An 8,345-nucleotide genomic window follows, 5' to 3' on the forward strand; every position below is an offset into this window, starting at 1 on the left:
AACAAAAAAAAAAAAAAAAAAAAAAGAATCCACCTGCAATGCGGGAGACCTGGGTTTGATCCTGAGAGAGTCATTTCCTAGGCAGGTTTATAAGAAGTCTAGGGGTACCCAAGGAGAGAGAGGTCTGGAATTCTCAAGGAGGAAGAAAAGACAAACTTTTTTCCCTCTACATTCCTTAGGATTATGTATCCTGCCTGAGGACAGTCTCTGGATTAAACCTTCGGGCTAATCCTGTTATTTTAACATATAAATTATGGGAGTAGGTCTGGTCTTTACAAGGATTATATAACAATAATGTAACCTGCCTGAGGACAGTCTCTGGATTAAACCTTTGGGCTAATTCTGTTATCTTAAAATGTAAATTATGGGAGTAGGTCTGGCAAGGTCTTTACAACCTCCAGACATTCTTTGGATTCATTGGAGAGTATATAACTCCATTGCTAACACCAGCAAGGGGGTACTATTTCTACCCCCTTCTGATGCCTATGTCAGAAGCTTTCTCTATCTCCTTTATACTTTAATAAAACTTTATTACACAAAAGCTCTGAATGATCAAGCCTCATCTCTGACCCCGGATTTAATTCTTCTCCTCCGGAGGCCCAGGATCCTGGCGTCCTTGTGTGGTTCAACAACAATCTTTCAATCCCTGGGTTAGAAAGATCCCCTGGAGAAGGGAAAGGCTACCCACTCCAGTATTGTGGCCTGGAGAATTCCATGGACAGTCCATGGGTTCACAAAGATTGGGACACAACTGAGCGACCTTCACTTTCATAAACATTATGTCCATTTTTTAGGTCTGGGGTCCCCCATGATTTCTTTATTTGAAATTCAAGCTCAGCCAGTTATAACTGCTATGATGTTTTGGGATTATTTTTCAAAAATCAAAATCTCAAGTTTCAAATTTTGCTTGAATGCAACAACATGTAAAATGTCTACAAATCAACAACATACTACTGCTATTCAAACTCCTCTCATGCAAGAGGGCAGAAAATTACTGCCTAGCTTTTGAGAAAGATCCTCTTCAGATGATGAAAGTCTTTGAGATAGCAGCAATAATTGCTAGATGATGTAAATTGAAGGTAATGAATAATAAACTTTGATTATCTCCAAGGTCTTCAGATCCCTTCATAACCCCATAAACCACCCTGCACCTTTTACAAGGCAGACATTTGCCAGCCGACATTTCACTCATGACTGATCCAAGCCCAAACTTGTCCTTGAATAGGCACTGAAGTTGCACATTTATTTCATTATGGTTTCCACTCTGAACTTAAAGCTTCTTTCAAAGACTTTCATCAGGATGAATCTTATGATGCCCTTTATGCCTGCTGATTTTAGTTGTCACAAGAAGCCAAAGTTAACTCTCATCTTCGGGACTCTAATTTCCGTAAGACTGAACATCTCCCTTTCAGACCCATTTCTTATCCCTGTCCAATACCTGAAAACTCTCCACTGGGTTCTGTGAGACTCAGTCATCAGCAAACTCACCTTCTCTGTAAACATTCCCTTCCCTTCTTGCTGTAAAACCTGATCAGCCCTGCAGCCCTCTCAACTCCCAAAGGCCACCACTACTAAGTCTGGAGGTGGAGGTGACGTGCCTGCTCCCCGTTGCTCCTTCCAGACCACTCTTCTTCTCTCAATAAACCTGCCCATTTAAGTATTATGACTTCAAATAACAGCACTAAGTCTCCTTCTCTGCTGCAGTGCTCAAACAGTCCCCAGGCCAGTCTCCCTTTCCCGTTCCCTGGATATTTCAGTTCCTTACTCCCCGACACTGTTTCAGCCCTACTCCTATCATTACTCTCAGCAGCCTTCAATGTCCACAGAGATGATCTGCCTAATACACTGCTACTCAATGCCTCAACCTTCTCTCCTCCACTGATTTTATTCTCCACCTTACTCCAGCTACGTACTCATGGGGCCAAACGTCAACTCTCATCTTTCTCAATAACTACCGTCAGCCCTCCGTATCTGTGCATCCCAGATCAACCAACTGTGGATCAAAAAACATTCAGAAACAAATTCTAAAAAGTTTCTAAAAGCAAAACTTGAATTTGCTGTGCACTGACAACTATTTACATAATATTTACAGTTGACCCTTGAACAAGATGTAATTGAACAGTACAGGTCCTTCCACGTGGGTTGTTGTTTTTTTGTTTTTGTTTTTACTAAATACTATAGTATTGCATGATCCACAGCGGGTTGAATCTGTGGATGTGGAACCAAGCATACAGAGAGCTGACTATAAAGTTTTTTTATTTATTTTTCATTGGAGGATAATTGCTTTACAATATTGTTGGTTTCCGCCATTATATCAATGTGAATCAGCCATAGGTATACAAATGTCCCCTCCCTCTTGAACCTCCCTCCCACCTCCCTTCCCATCGCACCCCTGTAGGCTGTCACATAGCCTGGGGTTTGAGCTGAGTCATACAGCAGATTCCCACTGGCTATTTATTTTATATTTGGTAATGTATATGCTTCAGTGCTGCTCTCTCAATTCTCTCAATTCCCAGCCTCTAATTCCTCCCCTTCTCCACAAGCCTGTTCTCTACGTCTGTGTCTCCACTGTTGCCCTGCAGATAGGTTTATCCATACCATCCTTTCAGATTCCATATATATGAGTTAATATGCCATATTTGCTTTTCTGACTTTGTAAAGTTATACATGGATTTTCCAATGCACAGTCAGGGCTCTTAACACCCTCACTGCTCAAGGGTCATCTGTACTCTGCATTAGGTATTATAAGCAATCTAGAGATGATTTAAAGTATACAAGAGGATGCACAAAGGACACAGGCAAATCAAATGCCATTTTATAAAAGGGACTGAGCACCCATGGATTATGGCATCCATGTGGGACCCTTGAACCAATCCTCTGCAGATACCAAAGGACAACTGCACTGTCTCTCAATCGTCTCAACTTAAGGCATCTCACTTTCTGACTACCATCTCCTGCTTTTCCAGCTCACCACTTCTACTGGGAAACTGTAAAATTTCAACAGTCCTCTGACCTCACCAGAACCAACAATTCATTGATTCTAATATATTTTTCTTGTGTCTCATATCTAAACTTCTATCCTTATTCAGCTTAAACTGCATGGTCAATCATAACCACTCCTTTGCATACACTCTTAATCCTCCAGATCTTTTTCTGTTTTTCCCTGTACTTGGCTAAACTACAACCCTGGTAGTGTCCAACCCTCTCTGCTTACTCTATGCTTGCACTTGTGCATGTACACTTGGCTGGAGGAAACAAATAAATTTGTTCCTAGTCTTCCAAATATCTTAATGTTGGAGCACCCCATCTTAGAGGGTCTTTTTTTTTTTTTTTCCTCTCCCATCTACATTGATTCCCTTACTGATCTCAGACACTCTGCAGTGGGCAAATTAGAAATGCTAGACCTGCCTTCACTTAATACAGAGATTCAAAGACTTAGGGAGATTGAAATGTCAAGAGTGGATTTGACAGTTAAGACCCAGGCATCCACACTGGGAAGGTCCAGAAAATATTCTCACCACTACCGTGAGAAACAGACTTCTGAGAAGAACCCCAACATCTTTGAAGAACTCTGTGATTGCTCTTTGTTTTAGGCCAGACCTTACAACAGGGATTGCAGTCACTGAACTGGAAAACCTAAATGCAGTGGGAGTAACTATACCCTGGCTGGCAGGGATCTGCCAAAGGCAAGGACAGTATGGTGACCATAATGGAGAGCAAAGCAGCAGCAATCAGAATAGTCTGACTTGTATAGACCTAAGGCATTAGCTAGTTGAGCATGTCATTCCTAGAAATGCAATAGTTAGGAAGCCTAAAAAAAAAAAAAAAATAGGAAGCCTACTAAATTCTTTCTTGAGATGCCTAAGCAGGAAAATTCTAGGTCAAGAGAACAAAAATTTAACCTGAACCATAAAAAGACAGGTTTCAAGGTCCCTCATTCATTTCCTAGATTTGATCTGGTTTATAGGTCCAGAACCCATTGGATAAACTGCCAAAAATTTATGCTGTTAATCATTCTCCCAGCCTTTCTGAAAGTAACAGTTTTTGCCAGGGTAATTGTGATTGGGCAAAAGGAAATTGATTAATTAGTGTTTTGGGGGACTAATGTCAGTGTTGACTCAGAACTGACATTAATTCCAAGAAATCTAAAACATCGTTGTGATCTAGCAGTCAGAGTAAGAGCTTATGGAGGTCAAGTGGTCAATGGAATTTTAGCTCAAGTCTGTTTCACACTGAGTGAGCCCAGGGGGTCTCTAATCTATTCCGTGGTTATTTCCCAATACCAGAATTACTGGAACAGATATACTCAGCAGCTAGCAGAATCCCCACAATGGCTCCCTGACCTACAGAGAGAGGGTTATTCAAATGCGAATAGCAAGGTGGAGTCCATTAGAACTGCCTCTACCTAGGAAAACAGTAAACTACAAGCACTGCCCTATTCTTGGAAAGACAGCAGTAGGTTAGTTCCACAATCAAGGACTTGAAAAACACAGGCATGGTGATTTCCACTACATCCACATTCAACTCATCTATTTAACCTGTGCAGAAGAGAGATGCATCTCAGAAAATGACAATGGACCATCATAAGCTTAATCAGGCAGACAGGCCAGTTGCAGTTGCTCTCTCAGATGTAGCTCCATTGCCTGAGCAAATAAACACATCCCCTGGCACCTGACACGCAGCTATTGAGCTGACAAATGTTTTTTGTTTGTTTGCTTTTTCTCTATATCTATTGGTAAGACCAGCAGAAGCAGTTTCCAGCTAGCAAGGCCAACAGCAATACAATTTCGCTCTCCTACCTCAGAGGACTATGAACTCTCCAGTTCTAAGTAAGGGGTCATAATCTAATTCACAGGTATCTTGATTACCTTTCTCTTCCAAAAGATAGCACATTGCTCCATTACACTGATGGTGTTATGCTCAGTGGGCTTGATGAGCGAAAGATGGACCTGGGGTAGGAACTACTCTAGACTTAATGGTAAGAGGTTTGCACACCAGTAAAAAATAAATTTGCACCAAAGGCCTCATGGGGAGTTCCCTAAATCAGCTGACAGAGGAAGAGAAGACTCTGGCCTTGTTTACAGATGATTCTGGACAATATACAAGCACCACCCAAAAGTGGATGTCTGTAGTAATACAATCCCTTGTTCTGGGACATCCCTGAAGGGCAATGGTGAAGGAAATTCTGCCAGTAGGCAGACTTTGAGCAGGGAACCTGGTTGTTCACTTTGATTGGAAAGAGAAATGGCCAGATATATGATTACAGAATGATTCCTGTTCTATAGCCAATCACTTTTTCCCTAGCCACCCCCATCACTGCCCAATGTTCTCATGGACAAAGTGGACCTGGTGACAAGGATGCAGGTTAGACATGGACTCAGAAACATGGACTTCCACTTCCACTCCTCAAGCCCAACCTGGCTATGGCCACTGCTGAGCACTGAACCTTCCAACAGCAGAGACCAACCCTCGGGTTACCATGCCTTGAATGCTAGCCAGTGACCTGGTGGCAGGTTGATTACCATGGACTCTTTCTATCATGGAAGGGGAAATGTTTTGTTCTTACTGGAATAAATATTGACTCTAGATATAAACTTGCCTTTCCTGCACACAGTGCTTCTGCCAAAACTACCATCCATGAACTTACAGAATGCTTCATCCACCATCGTAGTACTCTAGGCAGCACTGCTTCTGATCAAGAACTCACTTCACAACAAATGAAGTGAGGTACTGGACCCACATTCACAGAATTCACTGCTCTTACCATGTTTCCCATCACTCTGAAGCAGCTGGCTGGACAGAATAGCAGAGCAGCATTTCCAGCAAGGTGACTAGAACTTGCAGAACTGTAGCAAAGTTTTCCAGAATGATTATATGCTTTGAATCAGCATCCAATACCCGGTGCCGTTTTTCTCATAGTCAGAATTCATAAGCCCAGAAACGAAACGGTAGAAATGGGAGTGGTACCACTCAACTATTTCTCCTAATGACTTACTAGCAAAATGTTTGCTCCCTGTTCTCGAGACCTTATGCTCTGCTTGTAGAATGCTTCCGCCAGGAAATGCAACAGTGATTCCATTGAATTTCAAGTGAAGAATGCCACTAGGCCACCTTGAATTCCTCATATCTATAAATCAACAGGTAAAGAAGGGAGTTACTGTGTTGGCTGGAGTGACTGATCCTGACTACCAAGAGAAAATTGGACAGCAACTCTATAATAGAGATAAGGAATGCACTCTGTCTGGAATAATATCCCTTAGGGCATCTCTTGGTATTACCATGCTCTGTGATTAAAGCCAGTGTAAATCTACAACAATCCAACCCAGGTAGGACTACTCACAGCCCAGACTCTTCAGAAATGAAGGTTTGTTTGGGTCACTCCACCAGGCAAAGAACTACAACCAGCTGAGGTACTTGCTGAAGGCAAAGGGAATACAGATTAGACAGTGGGAAAAGGTTGTTAAAATACCAACTATAATCACATCTTCAGTGACAGAACCTGGACTGTTATTGTCACAAGCATTTATTCCTTATTTCATTATGAATGCGTAATGTATTTGCTTAGTATATGTAACAAAAACATTTGCTTCAAATGTGTATTAATATGTATAACAAATATTGTCTCTTTTCCTCTCATTCCCTTATTACGTAACATAGGATGTAAGGTATAATGTATAAATATTGTTAATTTTACATCTTAGATTTTAAATTAAATCAGTAAATTCACAATCCTACCATTCATTCCTCTGTTCTACTTTCACCTTATTTTTGTCTTCCAATGTGGCACCATTCCCAGTAAAGTCAAACTTTTCTCTGTAGTTTTACTTTCCATCTATTGGAAAAGAAAAAGTTCCAAAGCTATTCCTGAGCATGACTTTTACATCCACCAATTACCTCATTTCTCTTTTATCATCAATCTCTTTCTACAAACTAACTCGATCTCAAGTTTCTCTACCCAGTTTCTATCCTGTTTAAACTGCTATTCTTTTCAAGAGTATCCACCTGTGTGTGCTCAGCCAATTAGTCTTGTCCAATCTGAGACTCCATGGACTATAGCCCTCCACGTTCCTCCATCCATGGGATTTTCCAGGCAAGAACACTGGAGCAGGCTGCCATTCCCTTGAGGGGATCTTCCTGACCCAGGGACTGAATCTGCATCTTTTGCCTGTCTTGCATTGGCAGGCAAATACTTTACCACTGAACCACCTGGGAAGCCCCACGATTACCCTCACCAATGTATTAAATATATTAATGTAACCACTTTGTAAATTGGTAGAAACCCAAACACCATTGATCAAAGTAAACAACTCACAAGTTTGCTTCTTTTCTATTATACATTTTAAATGAACCAGCTGTTTAAATTTTCGTCTGTATTACAGGCCATTAAGGTCTGATTTCACAATCATAGGAGTCAAGTCTTAACGGAGACATAATTAGGTAATTTTTCAATTTAAAGGCCTCCGATGAAAGCCTAAATTCTTATTCAGAATCTTGGGAATTTAAGTTGAAAAACTACAAACATGATGACTCCATCTAGTCTTTATTGTTAACCAGTGTCAGCATAACATAAATACTGTTAAGATTTCACCGGGTTTATTTTCAAAGTACTGTCATTCTTTCTCATCTATCATTTTCCTTATTCTCCTCCCATTCTGGGGACAACGTATTTTTCGCTACCCCACACTGTCATTGTTTCCCCATCGCTCAGTCGTGTAGGACTCTTTGCGACTCCATGGACTATACAGTCTACGGAATTCTCCAGGCCAGAATACTGAAGTGGGTAGCCCTTCCCTTCTCCAGGGGATCTTCCCAACCCAGGGAATAGAACCGGGGTCTCCTGCCTTGCCGGCGGATTCTTTACCAACAGAGCTATCAGGGAAGCCCTGACAGCTATCCCACGAAAGCTCATTAAAAAGATAGCTGTTTTTAAAAAAAAGTGGATCGTTTCTAAATGTATACCGGGCCAGTACCGCCCTTACTTTAATAACCATACGTTAAAAGAAAGGCACTCGCATTTAGGAACCCTAGTTCATTTCTTGATGAATAACTTCTCTTCAATCCGAATTTTGGGTCCTTTTCCTTATTTTCTCCCCCACATGCTCTTCGGTTCGCGTTTCCAAAACTTTATGATTCACAAGACTTGAACTAAATAAAACTTTCTCGGCCTTTCACATGTAACCCGACCCGAACAGAACCGACAAGAGATCGGAAGGTGGGAATCCTGGACTCGTCACTTCCACCGCTCTCCGGAGCGGTTCCCTGCCGCACCTCCCGGAAAGCCGCCTATGACTTACACGTGATCCCCAGTGACGCCGGTGTCGCGGCGCGACTCCACCGGGGCCGCC

The 8,345-nt window shown here is 41.8% G+C and overlaps 1 protein-coding gene across 1 annotated transcript in view; it reads right to left on the reverse strand.

Moving 5' to 3' along the window:
- The window catches only part of LOC104999211, a 256,096-nt gene extending 247,757 nt beyond the window's left edge, over window positions 1–8,339 (reverse strand). The window contains exon 1 of the mRNA XM_010854715.1: window positions 8,295–8,339. The gene's annotated coding sequence lies outside the window, so the exon portion shown is untranslated. The remainder of the gene's footprint in view (window positions 1–8,294) is intronic.
- Between the last annotated feature and the right edge of the window lie 6 nt (window positions 8,340–8,345).

This window comes from Bison bison, unplaced genomic scaffold (genome assembly GCF_000754665.1).
Source record: "Bison bison bison isolate TAMUID 2011002044 unplaced genomic scaffold, Bison_UMD1.0 scf7180017864348, whole genome shotgun sequence".
NCBI classification, from domain to species: domain Eukaryota; kingdom Metazoa; phylum Chordata; class Mammalia; order Artiodactyla; family Bovidae; genus Bison; species Bison bison.